The 19,925-nt window shown below is 44.2% G+C and overlaps 1 protein-coding gene across 3 annotated transcripts in view; it reads right to left on the reverse strand.

Moving 5' to 3' along the window:
• LOC142101343 (uncharacterized) overlaps window positions 1-19,925 on the reverse strand; it is a 196,831-nt gene that overhangs the window by 117,261 nt on the left and 59,645 nt on the right. The window lies entirely within an intron of this gene.

The following is a 19,925-nucleotide window of genomic DNA, read 5'->3' on the forward strand; positions in this document are numbered from 1 at the left end:
CCCAGTCTTCTCCAAGAACCGCCGCAAGGCCCGGGTGGGTTCGCAGAACCGCAGGTCGCGGCCCCCAGGTTAGCCTACTGACGTAAGGAGAGAGTTTTATGAGATGGACAGGCAGAGGCACGGACAGATCTACAGGGAACTGATGACCAGGTTCACTAACCATATATCTGTAAGGTAGCAGCCTGGAGTGGAAGCTGGTTAGTACGCAGGAATCAATCCACGGTGTAGCACCAGGGGTGAGGCAGAAGAGTAGTCAGGAATACAGCCGGTTCGGTACACAGGAATCAGTCCAATATGCGGTACCAGGATTTAGGCAGAAGGGTAGCCAGGGACACAGCCGGATCGGTACACAGGAGTCTGTCCAATATGCGGTACCGAGGGTGAGGCAGGAGAGTAGTCTGGGATACAGCCGGTTCGGTACACAGAAGTCTGTCCAATATGCAGTACCAGGGATGAAGCAGGAGAGTAGTCAGGAATACAGCCGGTTTGGTACACAGGAGTCTGGAGTAGCAAAGGGGAAAGCACAAGGGAGATAGGAGCACAGGGAATGCAGCCAGATCCAGGTAACACGTTGCTCTGACACAGACAGTGTGTCAGAACAGGGCTGAAGTAGGATTTGAATTCCTCGCCCAGAGATCAGCTGACCTCTGCCGGGACCTACCCGGAAGTGCGGCGGTACGGAGCAGGGGATCGGCGCTGAGACAGGTAAGCGCCGTGACAACAGCTCCTTCCTGCTTTTTTCTTATAGCGTGTTACATGTCTGTAATATATCAGCTGATGCTATTCCAAAATTAAGTCAATACCTCATGAGATCTCCTCTCATCAGTCCCTACTTGCCCCGCTCTCTCCCCCTCCCACCCTCCTCTGTGGCTGCTATATCCAACCCCTGCTCCCCACACTTCCTAGGTCATCCTCCTTCCTTCACTTCGGTATCTGTAGATTAAGTCCGCACCCTTCTCTCCTCACCTCACTCCACCTGTCCACATGACCCCATCCCCTCCCACCTCCTCCATTCCCTTTCTCTTGAGGCCTGCTCCCACCTTGCCCACCTCATCAACTTAGCCCTCTCCTCCGGAATCATCCCATCCTCCTTTAAACATGCTCTCATCTCCCCCATACTCAGAAAATCTAATTATATTGACCTATCCCCTTTCTTCCTCTTGCCTCCAATCTTCTTGAATGGGTTGTCTACAACCGTCTCACCTCCTATCTCTCATCTCAATCACTCCTTTACCCACTCCAATTTGATTTTCGCTCCCTCCACTCCCCCTAGTCTTCTCTCTCTACACCTCCTCCCTTGGTGCCCTCATCCGCTCCTTTGGCCTCCAGTACCACCTCTATGCTGATGATTAACAAATCTATCTTTCATCCCCTGACCTCTCCCCTTCTCTTATGTCTCGTGTCTCCTGCTGTCTCTCGGTCATCTCATCTTGGATGTCCCAGCGCTTTCTTAACTTAATATTTCAAAGACTGAACTAATCGTCTTCCCCCTTTCAGGGCTCTCCCCCCTACCCCCTCTTTTTCTGTTACTATTACCCTCCTTTCTGTCCCTCAAGTCTGATGCCTTGGGGTCATTCTCGACTCCTCCCTCTCCTTCAAACCTCACATTCTGTCCCTATCAAAATCCTGCTACTTCCACCTTCAGAATATATCCAAGATATGGCCCTTTTTCACCACGGGAATCACCAAAACTCTATTTCACTCCCTTATAATCTCTCCCTTTGATCACTGCACCCTCCTTCTTTTTTGCCTACTTGACTCTCACCTTAAGTCTATCCTCAACGCTGCTGCCCGCCTCATTTTTCTCTCCCACTGCTCTATCTCTGCTGCCCCACTCCACCAGTCCCTATATTGGTTCCCCATGGCCTACAGAGTTATATTTAAACTCTTCACCCGCACCTTCAAAGCTGTCAATACATCTCCCCCCCCTACACCTCCATCCTCGTCTCTATCTACACCGCCCCCTACACTCTTTCAATGACCGCCGCCTCACTACTTCACTGATCACTTCTTCCCACTCCCGCCTCCAGAACTTTGCCCGGGCTGCTCCCCAGCTGTGGAACGATCTCCCTCACTCCATCAGTGTAGCCTCTACTCTCAAAGGCTTCAAGTGTGCCCTTAAGACTCATTTCTTTATTCAAGTCTATCAGTCCTCTTCCTAACTCTCTTGTCCCAGCTTTCTCCACCCAGTCGGTACCACCCTATTTGTGTCTCCCCTTCCTTTAGGATGTAAGCTCTCAGGAGCAGGGCCCTCTGTATCTCTTGGCCTGCTTCCCTAGCCCTGTTTTCTTAAGCTTAGGCCTACTTCCCGCTGATTACTACCACCACTCTCACTCACTGTCCCTCATATAATTTGAACTACATTACCGTGTTACCTGTATTTTTATTCATTCAGTATGTCTGGTCTTTGTATTTTGCTCTTCATGTATCATGTTATGTGTTATGGATCACTGCTTTCTGTATATGTCATGTACGGCGCTGCGGACTCTTTGTGGCGCCTTATAAATAAAAGATAATAATAATAGGTGTCTCTTTCTTTGACTAAATGTATTGTTTTACCTTATTACTGAGACTAGGGGTTATGTGCGGCCATTCTGAAGGATAAACGACCCTGAGGCCCCTGAAATGCATCAGATTGCCCATCACTGCCCTAAAGCCTTATTACAATGCTCTGGGCCAGAGTTGCATTGTGCGATAACATGCCCCAAATTAGGGACTAAACACCTCACATGCTCATATTGCTCTATCCAATACCATATTTGCCAACTGTCCCTAATTTTCAGGGAAAGTGCCAGGTTTTAAACATTCATCCAAAGAAAGGTCCCTATTTTTCAGTATTGACCAAATGTACACTAAAATTCATCTTTTTTCTGTTGGCTGGGATCAATTATTTTCTTATACTCTTATTATTTAGGCTTTAGTAGTCAATATTTATGGAAGAACAGCATTTAAATAATAACAACTCCTACATTATAATTAACTTCAGTAAACACAACAGGTTGTGGATTTTTGTGCCCCAAGATCCATAGAGATAATATCACTCATGGTGCTTGAATAGTCTCCCTTTGGAAACACAGTCGCTGAAATATCTGGTGAAATTCTCAATAATCAGCTGCAATATTCTGTAGCCAGAATGACTATCATTCAGCATCATCCTGACAATCCAGTTGCCCAGTCGTCCAAATTCTATCCTCATCCCACAGACAGACCTGTAGCTGCTGGTAGAGCTGACTATTCACAGAGGCCGTAGCTGCCATGACTCCTAGAGCCGGATATGTCTTATTTTCAGCAAGCACAACTATCATTTCCATTACATAATGTGGCTTTATCTCCCTCCTGACACTGCGTAAGCAAGAGACGGACTTTACTCTTAGGAAATTCTAATGCAGAGATAGCAGCTGGAATTCTGTGACTTAATGTAACATGGAGGAGGACACAAAAAATACATTTTGGGCCTGGACAATCTCATGACAACTTTTTTTTCTTTCTCAGTCCACTGTAATCCAGTGTGGGGGAGAACCCTGTGTATCAGGTAATAGCCAGGCAGCCAATCCTGAGCAGTCTCTTACACCTGTCAGCTAAACTCTTAAAGGTGTATTACAAGTCTCCTGACTGTTTTAAGAAGTCTTTCTCTAGTAAGCAATTTCTATGTATGCTAAGAAGCAACCCCTAAGGGACAGGACCCTAATTCTATATTATAGAATCTATTTGGAAACGTTTCAATAATTGTCAATCTACTTATGTCATTTACCTTATAGAGTGTAAGTGTGGACAGGCCGCTAGTACTATAAACATTAGGTTTTTGGAGGCCAAGCGCAATGTTCTAAAGAGGTTAAAAACTCAGGGACACATTTCAGGGGACGAGCTTCCTGTTGCCCAAAAACTTGATTGATGCAGTGCTCGTGTCTTTGCTCTGCTCTTCTGCGGCTGAAGCATCAGCTGTTTATTAAACTGAGACACAAAAAAAATACACCTCCACAATGCAGCAGGAAGAAATGACTGTTCTGATTGGAGCAGGCTCATGTGACAGCCCTGATTGGCTCTGAAGTAGTCAGGTGGCAGCTGGAGAAACTTAAACACAGCAGCCATTCATAAAGTATAAAAAGATTTAAGGTAATTTTTTTGGACCAACATTAATTATGGTGGCAAGATTTGAAGAGATAATCAAGTTTTACCAAATGGTTTTGGGGTTTGCGGGTGTATTGTTGATGACTAGAATGATTGCTTTATGTGTTGATATGTATTCTGCTAGCTAATATTGTAATAGTTTATTGTAAATTTATACATGTATCTATTATGAGGATTTCTCATACCGTCTGATGTGTGTATGTTTTACACACACACACACATGCACACACACGACAAAAGTCTTTGGCCACCCATTAATTATTAACTTGAAGTGTTTCAATCAGACCCGTTGTCAGAGGTGTATAAAATCCAGCACTTAGCCAAGCAGTCTCCATTTGCAAACATTTGTGATACAAAATGGGTCGTTCTGAAGAGCTCAGTGACTTCAAGCATGGTACTGTGATAGGATGTCACCTTTGCAATAAGACGATTCGTGAAATTTCAACCCTGCTGGATATTCCATGGTCATCTGTAAGTGATATTATTAGAAACTGGAAGCCTTTAGGAACAACAGCAACCCAGCCATGAAGCGGAAGACCACGTAAAATACAGTGGAGTCAAAGACTGCTAAGGCGCAGAGGCAGACATAGAACTTTTTTTGTGGGGGGGGGGGACGATTTGTGTCCTGTCCCCTTTTTTCCTAATAGAAGCATGGGGGTTCCAGCAGCAGCTCACTATACTGATATTCCTAGCGGCGGACAGGTAAGCAGATGATGCAGCTCGGCTGCGCCGATTGTGTTAAAACACAATCAGAGTAGCCTAACAGGATTCTCTGCCTGTCTGTCAGCTGCCGGGAACATCAGTATAGTGAGCTGCCACTGCTGCTAGTGCGGACGTTTGCCCCCGATCGACCCCCCCCTGGATCCGCCACTGCTAATGCGCATGGTGTGTAAAAGTCACAAACGCTCTGCTGATTCCATAGCTGAAGAGTTCTGAACTTCCACTGGCATTAATGTAAGCACAAAAACTGTGCAGCAGGAGCTTAATGGATGGGTTTCCATGGCCGATCAGCTGCATGCAGCCTCACATCAAGACCAATGCCAAGCGTCGGATGGAGTGGTGTAAAGCACACTGACACTGGACTGTGCAGCAACGGAAACGTGTTCTGTGGAGTGACGAATCACGCTTCTCTGTTTGGCAGTCAGATGGGTGAGTCTGGGTTTGGTGGATGCTGGGAGAATGTTACCTACGTGACTGCATTATGCCAACTGTGAAGTTTGGTGGAGGAGGGATAATGGTATGGGGCTGTTTTTCAGGGTTTGGAATAGGCCCCTTATCCCCAGTGAAAGGCAATCTTAATGCTTCAGCATACCAAGTCATTTTGGACATTGCTATGCTTCCAACTTTGTGATAACAGTTTGGGGAAGGCCCTTTTCTATTCTAACATGACTGTGTCCCAGTGCACAAAGCAAGGACTACAAAGACATGGTTTGATGAGTTCAGTGTAGAAGAACTTGACTGGCCGCACAGAGCCCTGACCTCAACCCCATCAAACACTTTTGGGATGAACTGGAACAGAGATTGTGAGCCAGGTCTTCTCATCCAACATCAGTGCCTGACTTCATAAATGGTCTACAGAATGAATGGGCAAAAGTTCTCACAGAAACACTCCAACATCTTGTGGAGCCTTCCAAGAAGAGTGGAAGCTGTTATCTCTGCAAAAGGGGGACTCCATATTAAAGTATATGTAATTGAATACAATGTCATTATTATTACAGTCCCTGTTGGTGTAATGGTCAAGCGTATATATATATATATATATATATATATATATATATATATATGTATATGGGGTGCTTGCATTCCCCTGGGGGTGGCCACACCCCTATCCCCCTATCTTGGTGCGCCGCTCCTCCAGCGTGCCGTGACCACACCCCTATCCCGCTGCTGGACAGACAGTATGTTGGGAGATATTAAGTTATATGACAGCACTATCAGTAGTGCCCAATAATATGCCAGTAGTAACAGCAGTGCCAGCAGTAATAATACTGCCAATTGCACTTTTGCAGAAAGACGTGTTTTTCAGCCAACTTCAACCAATGTAACAAACACATTCAAATATACCATATAATAGAGACCGTCCCGTTGTCTCCTCACACCCAGGATTAATTTAAGACATAAAAGAGGTTAAACCGAGCACTATTTACTGGAGAAATATGTATGAATATGAAGATGGTGGTTATAAAGTACAAGTTAGACTTTGAAGTTACATTTTTACTATTCCCGCTGTGCACCCTCAGCGAACCCAAAACTCGCAAAGCAGGTTGATTGTAGCAGCGGTAATTCCAAGGACCAGGAAGTGAGTGTGTATGTGAGTGTACGCTTGAAATGCACTCTGTGTAGAAATGGGTGCCCTGAAGGCAGATCTGCAGGTCCTATATGACCTTAGTGAGGGCTGATCAAACCCACTGACGTACGTCGCAGAGTGCGGAGAATAGCCTGGAGATAAAGAGTTAATTCAGGGCATCTATCACCCTCCCCGCATGTCCCTATTTTCTGTGTATTCATGTTTTGTGCTCCCTGTGTGAGCGGAAACTCTCAGCACCCTCTCATTAAAGCGAGGCAGCCTTCCAAGATGTATTATGTACAGAGCATGCTGTGAACAAAACAATACCGGAAGTCAATTCATGACAAAAGGCAGCGAGTTCATATACACAGCTGCTGACAAGAGACAGAGTGACGGGCGTCCGATGCCTGGTGTAACGATGCCAGCGAGCAGAGACACAATGCTATTATTTACCACGTCCAGCTTTTTATTGAGTAACGCTGGGTATATTAAATCTAGAAGCCTCCTTGTACAAACAGACAATAGTCATATTTCCCTTATAACTGCAGTTTATCTCCAACAGAAACAGAAGCTTGCTGTGACAAGGCTCATACACTTTGACGCGTTACCTGCACCTATGGTATGTTTGGTCGCCTGCAAATTCTGCAGCGCTAACAAGTGACAAACACAGTAATGACACAATACTGGGTATTAAAGTTATTTTATCGTTTACCAATAATCATTGTCTGCTGAGATTCGTGTGGTTCCAACTCACAAAGCGATTTATTAGCAAAAGCAAAAGAATAACAATTAAATATATAAGTACAGCCGATACCTACTCTGCGCCCTGCTGGATCCAGCTTACAGTCATTCAATCTTGAAGTCTGTGGTCCAAGAGACTGTATGCTGGTTCCAGAGACCAATATATATATATATATTTGGTGTTACAGTAAATACACTACAGATGCCTTGGTATGTTTCCATAGGTTCATGCTCCAGGACAGTCCAGTATAATGTAGTTCATAGGTCAGTTCAAACTACGCCCTCCAAGGGTGGGGGTCAGCTCTCCAATCAGATGCATACTAATCTTCCCGCCGAAAGCTAGTTCAAGCTGGTCTATTTACAGTATACACATAATACCATTCTGATCACTAATTCCCTATATTCCATAACTAGCATACACGAGGTGCGGTATCATAGCTGATGGAACCGGATCACTAAGGATAAATAGGGGATTAGAATGACACCAAACATTATATGTTTCCTGTAACCCGAACCTTAGATCTCAATAAAGTGCTTATTAACATTATCCTATATAACTATCATCATCAACATTTATTTATATAGCACCAGCAAATTCCGTAGCGCTATACAATTGGAAAATTTCAATAACATTTGTTCATAAATGACTGTGGGTTGGAACTATTATAAAAATGAACTATATACAAGTGAATGTGTAAGTGTATGTGAATGTGTAAGTGTATGTGTGCGTTGTTTATCATGTGATTGCGTCATAACACGTTGCATACTGATCGCAAGGTAAAACAACATTAATCAATATAGCATCTTTCATCCAATTATTTGACTTTGACAGCTCCTCCCTTTGATAGTGCACAAAACTATCACCTTAAAGACTGTATTGCAGGATCTCAGTAGTACATTTCATTGTTATGTAATGTATGTCCCCTTTTACGTATGACCACACTGTCTGTAGATATCAGTCAGGTTACCATAAAAAAGAGTCACAATCCTAGAAACAATTTTCTTTTACTATGGAACATATACCTTTGGAGCTCGGAAATACCCTTTTGTATGCCCTTCAAGGGTGCAATAGAACATGTATCAATAACATAGAATATTCTACTACAGTTCTTCATGCCTAACATGTTCATCTGTCCGAAGCATGTCTTTTATCTCAGACAACATTTAAATAATGCATGTTCACCAATAACATCATCCTATGTCTATCAACAATGTCATTTACGATCTCCTTCAACTTGAGTTAGTATATACACTTTAATAATATCAACGGTTCTTTTCATCAACACTTGTGGGGCGGGCTATTGTCTGTTCGTTCTTCCCAGTCTCCCAATACTCGTTTCTTTGTATGTGAAACAATGATCGGCCTGCTGAGTATTGCGAGACTCCAAACTAAGGGACCTAGCTGTATTACTTTTCCCCTACTGACCTCCCACCCCATAATTCGGGTACCTCAGGTATATTAGTGGAAAGATAACTAGTCCTACTTGATATAATCTCTGAGGCACGTGAAAGCAGACCCAGCACTCAGTTTGGTCTAAAACCTTACCCACCCAAGAATGATAATCATTCTCAAGGATGCAAGTCCGATTGTGCTAACAACTTCTCCTTCATCCCCAACTCCTCAATATCACTACCTGAATCAGCCTCTGTCATCTGTACACAATTTAAAGAATTGACTGTCCTGAAAAGAGAATGAGATGAGAGAAACACTGGACAGGGGAAAACTGCTTCTCCATTCTGGAAAACCGTCTTTGCAAAGTCCTTGGCTCAGGTGTTGTTAACTGCGATCTTGGGTCTCCCAGAACTTAATCACGAGTGTAATTGGAACCTTCTCCGGGTGTTGACTCCTCTGCTGTGGATGGAATGGGTACCAGTGTCTCCCTGCTACTCCTAAGGACGTGATGCTGGTCGTCAACACTTGATACCTGTCTGTCAACCTGAGCGTTACAGTCCACAACATTCTCTCCCAGTCATCATCATCATCATTTATTTATATAGCGCCAGCATGTTCCGTAGCGCTTTAGAATTGGGGACAAACATAATAAACAAACTGGGTAAAACAGACAAAGAGGTGAGAAGACCCTGCTCGCAAGCTTACAATCTATGGGACAATGGGAGATTGACACATGAGGTTAAGTATACATTTTGCATCTTGGCCCAGCCAGACTGCAAAGGTAAAAGTGACTCATAAGCTAAATGATCCTGTCACACAACAATGTTGGTCAGGGGGTAGTTGTCTTGTGTGAAATTGTGTAACAGGCGGTAACAGGCTAAAGGTAGTGAGGTTAAGAGGGTGGTTGAGGAATATTATAAGCTCGTCTGAATAGGTAGGTTTTCAGAGAACGCTTGAAAGTTTGTAGACCAGAGGAGAGTCTTATTGTACGAGGGAGAGAGTTCCATAGAGTGGGTGCAGCCCGAAAAAAGTCCTGTAACCGGGAATGGGAGGATGTAATGAGGGTGGATGAGAGACGCAGATCTTTTGCAGAACGGAGTTGCCGAGTTGAGAGATATTTTGAGACAAGAGAGGAGATGTATGTTGGTGCAGCTTTGTTGATGGCCTTGTAGGTTATATATTGGATTCGGTAGAAGAAAGGCAGCCAGTGTAGAGACATGCAGAGTGATTCAACAGAGGAATAGCGATTTGCAAGGAAAATCAGTCTTGCTGCAGCATGCAAAATAGATTGTAGGGGTTTGAGTCTGTTTTTGGGAAGACCAGTAAGGAGGGAATTGCAATAGTCAATGCGGGAGATGATAAGTGCATGAATTAAGGTTTTAACAGTGTCTTGCGTGAGATATGTGCGGATTCTGGAAATGTTCTTTAGATGTATGTAACATGATTTAGATATAGAGTCAATGTGGGGAACAAAGGATAGGTGTGAATCAAGGATTACACCTAGGCAGCGAGCTTGTGGGGTGGGATTTATGGTCATGTTATCAACAGAGATAGAAATGTCAGGTATGCTCTTGTTGGTGGGTGGGAATATTATTAACTCTGTTTTAGAAAGATTAAGTTTGAGTTGGCGAGAGGACATCCAAGATGATATGGCAGTCCAACATACAGTCTCTCTATTATAAACTCATCACAGGAAATGTCAAAAGTATTTCAAAAGGTGACAGGTTAAGAGGCAGTTTAGGAGTGAGATTGATAGTGGGAGAGGACAAGTGGTCAAATCTACTGGCCACTCCAATCAAGTTTCAACCATAATTCTATTCAATTCGTTCTAGCTAGTACCGTTTTACTCTATTTTCCCACTGGTTTGTGGCTGATCAAAAGTATGTACCTACTATCCCTGCTCATACATTATAAAGTTATTACCAATAAAATTAATACCCCTATCACTTTCTATAACTCTAGGGATACCACATCTACTAACAAAAACCCTGAGTATGACACAGCAATATTTTAGAAACGTTTCAATAAACCTTTACCCATATATATTTCATCGGTACACCAGCACATACTTGAGAATCCTGCAAGGTGGCAATTGGATGAAGTGGATTTGTTTTACCTGGAGAAAGTCCATCTGTAGGAGGGGTATGGGATGGCTCTATTGGTATTGACTTGCTGACATTTTCTCTCAATCAAGTAAGACAGGACATTGCCTTCCTACCAGCTTGAGAAGAAACGTCTGGTGCCCACCAGTATGCTCTTACCAGCTTGCACACACCTTCTGTACCCAGCTGAGTCAGACCATGTGCTGCCTCCGCTAGGCCTGCAAGAGACACTCTTGGAGCTACTGGCGTACCTTGTCCATCACTCCAGGGTCCAGTGGACTCCTGACCACATCCCGCCACCTTCCAGACTGCTTATTCTTCAGGCAACACAAATCTCATATATTAACTAATTTGTGTGTGTGTACAATTTAAAACAATACAAAGAAAAACAGAACAAAACATAGATTTGTCAGTTGTCATGTAAAACCCTGCTGCCCATTTTCCCCTATGTCCGCCCTGTTGTTAAAGTCATGTACAGTCATGTGTGTAAGCTTTAACTTAAATAACAGCTACTTCAGTCGGTAACTGTGTCACTGTCACAAATCCTTCATGTAATGTGAGTGTTCTACTTATGTACTGCCATTGTCATACAAAGTTCTTCAGTCGTCTCAACATCGCCCTCTATACTAGAAAAATACTGAAGACCAATGTATATTAATTGATTTACCCTCTGCCAATTCACATGCCATTTTCAATCCCACAAGTTCAGTTACTTGGCTAAGTGGGGAGAAAGGGGTCAATTTCTATAACACTTTCGTCAATTATCATCATCATTTATTTATATAGCTCCACTGATTACGCAGCGCTGTACAGAGAACTCATTCACATCAGTCCCTGCCCCATTGGAGCTTACAGTCTAAATTCCCTAACATACACCGACACAGAGAGAGACTAGGGTCAATTTTGATAGCAGCCAATTAACCTGCCATTATGTTTATGAAATTTGGGAGGAAACCGGAGCACCCAGAGGAAACCCACGCAAACACAGGGAGAACATACAAACTCCTCACAGATAAGGCCATGGTCAGGAATTGAACTCATTACCCCAGTGCTGTAAGGCAGAAGTGCTAACCACTTAGCCACCATCAATTATAACAATATCCAGTACATGTCTGTCTGACTATAAAAAAAAATACAAAACATGAAAATTTTAGATTTTCTAAAGGGTTTCACTTATGTTGAGTCTTGTGGCAAAAAGCTTACTCCAATGTTCTACACAGAGATGCATATCTGTATGTCTACCTAATTTACCTTCAGCGAGTCTCCTGTCTCCTTCCACCCTTTGTAGATATATAGAGGCACAGGAGACAAAAAGGCAGATACCACATGCAATCTATAAAACATGAATCATATTTCCACAACAAAAACCTCTGCTTAAAAATAAGCAGCTTCTATAAACATACAACAAACCCTTAACTACCTTCGTGACTATGTCAGTGTAGTGTGTGTAACCCTGATTCTGTCCGATGTCACAAATGTCTTGGGAACTGCTATTGTGCGGACAGGATGTAAAACTACCAAATCACTACATTGTGGACTATTTGCTGGAATTACTGTTGCAGTACAATAAATGTTCCCCCTCCTACTAATTTCTACATTATTCTCACCAATTTCGGCCGCTGCCCCTGCTGGTGGGACCGTTCCTTTTCCTTGTCTGTGTGGTGCCTCTTGCATGTTACTAGCATGGGCAATGGCTGAAAAGACAGTGGGTTCATCTTCTTCTGAAACATTACCTTTAACATGACTTAATACAGGATATAAGTTACTAGTTACATTTTTAACATTTTTGGTATCGGCTGTATTTACCACCCCAACTGCATATGGCGGCGGGGGTACGCTTGCGGTCACTTCTCTTCGCTTTGCAACGCTTACTTCCGGTACGCATGTATTACCCTGCCACGTGTTACCTACCTGTTGCCATAGTTTTAAGCAGTCATGGGGGTAAATGTATCAATCTGCGGGTTCTTCAACGCCCGCGTGTTCAGCCTCTTCCGCGATTAAATTTCAAACGGCGCTGCATTGTAAAGGGTTAACTTCCCTTTACAATGCAGCGCCGCTTGAAATTTAATCGCGGAAGGGGCTGAACGCGCGGGTGTTGAAGAACCCGCAGATTGATACATTTACCCCATAGTGTTTAATTCTCTTTTCCATTGATTCAATCAAACATATTTTATCTCTAACAGTACTTAGTGCCTCTGAATCAAAACTACCATCCTTGGGAAAAGGTCTCACACACTCCAGGGTCATGTTGACCCATTTGTCACAGTACGCCGTTGCGTACGCACCATATTTCCTAAACATATGAAACGTTGCCAAACCAATCGGCCCTTCTCTAGGTAGCACCTCCTTGACCATCTCTAGCGTTTGCATAACACACAACTACCACTAGAGATTTTATTGGCCGTAGACGAATTACACAAGCCGCCTCCACGCGCTTCTTCTCGACCAAGTACACCTGAACAATAACACGCGATTGTCAGTGTACTCACCGAGGAACACCTAACACAGAGACTGGGAACACAGAAATATCAACTTCGCAATACCCTGCCTTTCCAGCACACCAATTTGAGTACTTTACAACTGTTAGCACTGGATATTTATTAATACCAGCTGTGGCAGCGTATTTCCTCCCACAACTACCAAGTCACAATCATGGTTGCACAATCAACCATGCGGTCCGATCGCACCGCTTACAGATACTATCAGTAAACTTTGCATTTACTATTGGGAGTGCGACAAAAACCTCTTTTTTTTGCTTCCAGTATACCTGCCGTGTATGATTCGGAGTCTCTTTATACCCTGTTCTCTTTTCGAACAGAACTTTTGTCCCTTAGGTTATCTTTATACCCTGTTACTTTCAACAGTAACCTGGGTCCTCAAATTTATCTTCACAATCACACAATTCACATACATTTGTTTTCTGCACAGAAAAATACTTTCCCAAGCGAGCGTAATAAATTTTTAGAGGCTTTAACAAGTGATTATACTATAAATATATAACAGAACTATTTATCAAAACGACTGCTTATACACGTGGTAACAAAACCGGAAATACACATACGCAATTCAGGAAATACACATAATCTATGCAAAATTAATCACATCTAAAACGCAACATGACAATAAAAAGAAAGTTTTCTTTCTTGTCCCTAGATTCAAGTTAGTGCTCCTTGGATTACACAAAAACGGACATTCGGTTTCACAACACAGAATGATAAACAGGTTTTGAACACATTGCATTCTTACCCGTATATGATGCGTCTCTCCACCCTTTGTTGAGGAACCGAAATCCGTAGGGTTTGCGAATCTTCCGGTAGCGTAACCTCCGCTACGAGCCCCCAAATTATTAAAGATATTTTATCGTTTACCAATAATCATTGTCTGCTGCGATTTGTGTGGTTCCAAAGCACAAAGCGATTTATTAGCAAAAACAAAAGAGTAACAATTAAATAAATAAGTACAGCCAATACATACACCGCGCACTGCTGGACCCAGAGAACAATATATATACATTTGGTGTTACAGTGAATACAATACAGATAACTTGGCATGTTTCCATAGGATCAAGCTCCAGGACAGTCCAGTATAATATAGTTCATAGGTCAGTTCAAACGACGCCCTGCAAGGGTGGGGGTCAGCTCTCCAATCAGATGCATACTAATCTTCCCGCCGAAAGCTAGTTCAAACTGGTCGATTTACATTATACACATAATACCATTGTGATCACTAATTGTCTATATTCCATAACTAGCATACTCGAGGTGCGATCTTATAGCCGATGGAACCAGATCACTAAGGATAAATAGGGGATTAGAATGACACCAAGCATGACATGTTTCCTGTAACCTGAACCTTAGATCTCAATAAAGTGCTTTTTAACACTATCATATATAACTATAAACACATTCAATAACATTTGTTCATAAACGGCTGTGGGTTGGAACTATTATAGAAATGAACTATATACAAGTGAATGTGAATGTTTAAGTGTATGTGTGCGTTGTATATTGTGCGATTGCGTCATAACATGTTGCGTACTGATCGCAATTGCATGGTAAATCAATATTAATCAATATAGCTTATTTCATCCAATTATTTGACTTTGACACTGGGTAACACAGACAGAGAGGTAAGAGGGCCCTGCTCACAAGTTTGAACACTATGTGGAAAGTGCAAACAGAAATGAACGCTGGACAGACATAGAGACAGCATATCCTATATACTTGCGCTATATTCCATCCAAGGTTAATTCTTGACGCTCGTACACCTGGGTGGGGCTGTTATCAAGCCACACCCACCTCAGTACACTTTCGTAACTACTCTTCCACTGGTGGAAATTTAGTAAAGTGCGGTTTTGTTACGCTGCAGGTTTTCCACGATTTTCTTGGTGATCTTCAAAACCTCCCATTGTACTAAACGAAGGAAAGCTAAAAAAAAAACGTTTCTTTATAAAATGTCACATTAGACATTAACGTCCTTATATTTCTCCATATAAACAATATAAAGCTTGAAAGTCATTCCACTACCGTTTACCAAAACCTCCTTACAGTGGTGGGCCATGTGATTGGGACCCCACACTTAAAGATGCCTGGCCCAATGCTAAGTAGCACTGGGACCCTCATCATACCTCTGCCAAGTGGGTGCCAGGGTGAAAATGTAACTATATAGTGGCCGTTCTTGTGGCACTACAAGTGCCAGCACGCACATGTAGTGGGACAAGGGCACTAAACACTCACCTGGAATCTTCATCTTGTCTTGATCTGACATAATGTGAAAGGAGTTTATGTCGATAACCCCAGAAGCCAATCAGGATCCATCAATCAGGATCCTGCTGACCGGTTGTCTCTTCACCTGAATTAGCTCACACTGGTCACCGCTCCTGTGTCTTGGTTCAGGGAGAAACATAATACTCATGATCTCCCCACTTCTGCCTGCCGAAGTGCAAAGTGCAGATTCCAATAATCATCTCTCGGACGTTAAAAGGTCATTTAGATAACAGCCTGAATCTGCCACAAGATGCGGGCCAGCAGAGGCCTGTGTAGCAAATGGGCTCTAAGCCCAATATCAGCAGAGGTCCCAAGAGCGCAGAAGAACGTGAGGATGGGAAAGAGGGAAGGAGATTACTTAAAAACGATTAAAGGTGGAATTAGTCTTTAATACTAATAAAATGGCAAAATGAATAAGGGTATATACTATTATAATGCTGATTTCAGTGAAATCTCTAGGCATTACCAGGGGTGCTGCGTTGCTGCAAAACTCATTTTAATTTACAATGTACAAAGCACAAGAAGCTCGATCTTATAGAGACTTCTCATACGACTGTCTAGTTTTACAGTAATCACAAAGTGAGAAACAGACCTTGTAAACATGCACAGGAATAACTGTTATCACTATAAACAGACATTAGTAAGAACAAACACACTGTAAGGTAGACTTCACTTTCAATCTATGAGCCTGTTGTATCATTCTTCACAATGTAGTCATATCCAATAAGATGATTAATTACCCTTTATCATCCTGTAATCGGAAAGCAATGTCTCACAGTCGTGTTTTAGTTCCTGTTTATCCAGTGGCACTGCTACCACTATGTACTATTATCTGTGCCACACCTAAGCACTGGTGTATCTAACCATGGGTACAGTGCACGTTGGCCTATCAGTCAATAGGGCCCCAAGGCATCCTCTTGGCTTGTGGGCCGTTGTGCCCAGACATGAAACTAATGCGTTCCAGCAGTAGCTCCTTTGCACCCACTCGATCGGCCCACTCCATTTATAAAACGTCACTGCACTTAAGCATCTAATACCAGAGACCGTATTGGATTATTTTATAGTTGTAGCTCTCTACAAGAGAGGTCAACTAGAGGTCGAGCCCAGCGTTATGAAAAGCTGGTCATCCCCATAGAGTGACATCTATGCAATGACCAATGCACTTACTTTATCTACACAATCCGCTGAACTGCCATCTTATTTTTCTTAAGGCCCGCTAAACCCCGACATTGATATTTGTGTCATATATGTTTTACATGCACCTGACAGTCTACCGCACCTTTGTTGAAATGTAGAAGAATTATCTCCCCACATAGATAAAAAGAAAGATGATAAATCAGTCAGTTGAGCTGTTGTGACATCAATCAATCCACATTGTGCAAGTCTGCAAAGCTGTCAGTCAGGGTCTGCCTGTTTAGAGAAACTTCTCCCCCCGTTGGCCACCATGTTGGCGGACAGGAGGTAAACCTACCTCTTCTGCCTCCGCCAGGATTCTGCTGCACCAGAGGAGGTGTCTCACCTCCGTGCACAGTAGCAACGCCCCATATCATGCCCATTTCAGTGACCCAATCCTCCGAAGATTGACTTATCTGTTTTCCTTAGACAATTTATAGCATTAGCTGCAGCTCCTTCAAATTATTCCCTGGATGGAAACTGACTGATGTTTGCCAGAAGTCATTCTGGGTGATCTCACCTACTGTCAGGTCAGTACTATCATCTGGAGCCAGTTCAACCATATATCAATCAATATCAATGTTTCATAAATATCCGCAGAGATGCAAATGTAAATGTAACCTATTGAGGCCAGGGGGGTGGTTCATGTACTAAGTCTACCCTTGTTTGAAAAAGGGAAACAACGATCAGTCTCATTCTGTAGCAAAACTGTTCCTTAAGGTCTAATATATTAATTATTCCCTCTAGAATTTTTTTTTTTCGACAACCTCCGTAATTTTCCCTGTAGAACGTAGTTAAACCATATGTAAACAATCTTGACGTAAAGCCATAGACCGTGACTACCACGTCCATGTACTGCAGCCGATAGATCTGATGTCGCCCCCCAAAAGTTTTATGGTGCCCACTCTAGTGATTTAGACGTTACTGTAGGTCTTATCTATGTTACAGAACCTATTCCCATAAAATAATTGTAGTTATAAGAATACAGAACATATAAGACTTGACATATAACATAACATTCTGCCTTTTTCGCTGGAGAGACAACTCCTGATAAAATATTTACAGGTCTCCTTATCCTGCAGGCAGATTACGCAGGTTAGCAGGTAGAGATCAATTACTTGTCTGATGTCTAAACAGCCCAGGAACTTAACTAGTTTTTTTTTGATTTTCATCATTCTTTACAGGATTACACAACTGGACTTTGAGACTATACCTGCAGCTACAAAAAGTGCCCATCCTCCCCCTCCTTCACTTAGCAAACAGCCAAGGAGCACTCTACACCCCAGTCCATAGCCAAGGAGCGCTCTACACCCAAGCGCATAGCCAAGGAGCGCTCTACACCCCATCCCATAGCCAAGGAGCGCTCTACACCCCATCCCATAGCCAAGGAGCGCTCTACACTACATCCCATAGCCAAGGAGCGCTCTACACCCCAGTCCATAGCCAAGGAGCACTCTACACCCAAGCGCATAGCCAAGGAGCGCTCTACACCCCATCCCATAGCCAAGAAGCGCTCTACACCCCATCCCATAGCCAAGGAGCGCTCTACACTACATCCCATAGCCAAGGAGCGCTCTACACCCCATCCCATAGCCAAGGAGCGCTCTACACCCCATCCCATAGCCAAGGAGCGCTCTACACCCCATTCCATAGCCAAGGAGCGCTCTACACCCCATCCCATAGCCAAGGAGCGCTCTACACTACATCCCATAGCCAAGAAGCGCTCTACACCCCATCCCATAGCCAAGGAGCGCTCTACACTACATCCCATAGCCAAGGAGCGCTCTACACCCCATCCCATAGCCAAGGAGCGCTCTACACCCCATCCCATAGCCAAGAAGCGCTCTACACCCCATCCCATAGCCAAGGAGCGCTCTACACTACATCCCATAGCCAAGGAGCGCTCTACACCCCATCCCATAGCCAAGGAGCGCTCTACACCCAAGCGCATAGCCAAGGAGCGCTCTACACTACATCCCATAGCCAAGGAGCGCTCTACACCCCATCCCATAGCCAAGGAGCGCTCTACACTACATCCCATAGCCAAGGAGCTCTCTACACTACATCCCATAGCCAAGGAGCACTCTACACCCCATCCCATAGCCAAGGAGCGCTCTACACCCCATCCCATAGCCAAGGAGCGCTCTACACTACATCCCATAGCCAAGGAGCTCTCTACACTACATCCCATAGCCAAGGAGCACTCTACACTACATCCCATAGCCAAGGAGCACTCTACACCCCATCCCATAGCCAAGGAGCGCTCTACACCCCAGCCCATAGCCAAGGAGCGCTCTACACCCCAGCCCATAGCCAAGGAGCGCTCTACACTACATCCCATAGCCAAGGAGCACTCTACACCCCAGCCCATAGCCAAGGGGCGCTCTACACCCCATCCCATAGCCAAGGAGCGCTCTACACCCCATTCCATAGCCAAGGAGCGCTCTACACCCCATCCCATAGCCAAGGAGCGCTCTACACCCCATCCCATAGCCAAGGAGCACTCTACACCCCATCCCATAGCCAAGGAGCGCTCTATACTACATCGCATAGCCAAGGAGCGTTCTACAACCCAGCTCATAGTCGAGGAGCGCTCTACACCCCAGCCCATAGCCAAGGAGCGCTCTACACCCCAGCCCATAGCCAAGGGGCGCTCTACACCCCAGCCCATAGCCAAGGAGCGCTCTACACTCCAGCCTATAGCCAAGGAGTGCTCTACACCCCAGCCCATAGCCAAGGAACTCTCTACACCCCAGCCCATAGCTGAGGAGCGCTCTACACCCCAGCATACATCCAAGGAGCACTCTACACCCCAGCATACATCCAAGGAGCACTCTACACCCCAGCATACATCCAAGGAGCACCATACACACCAACACATAGCCAAAGAGCACTCTACTCCTCACTGCACAGCCAAAGAGCACTTTACCTCCCAGTGCATACCTAATGAGCATTCTATACCCAGCCTCTAGCCAAGGAGCACTCTACCCCCCAGAACATAGCCAAGGAGCGCTCCACCCCCCCCAGTGCATAGTAAAGAAGCACTCTACCCTCCATTGCACAGCAAATGAGTGTGCTACCTCCAGCACACACAGAGCTCTATCTCTCTTTCTGCACACTCAGAGCTCTCTCTCTCTCTCTCTCTCTCTCTCCCAGCATACACATAGCTCTTTCTCTCCCTGCACACTCACAGCTCTCTCTCTCTCTCCCAGTATACAGAGAGCTCTCTCTCTCTCTCTCCCAGCATACACAGAGCTCTTTCTCTCCCTGCACACTCACAGCTCTCTCTCTCTCTCCCAGTATACAGAGAGCTCTCTCTCTCTCTCTCTCTCTCT

The sequence above is a fragment of the Mixophyes fleayi genome, chromosome 9 (genome assembly GCF_038048845.1).
Source record: "Mixophyes fleayi isolate aMixFle1 chromosome 9, aMixFle1.hap1, whole genome shotgun sequence".
In the NCBI taxonomy this organism is placed as follows: Eukaryota; Metazoa; Chordata; class Amphibia; order Anura; family Limnodynastidae; genus Mixophyes; species Mixophyes fleayi.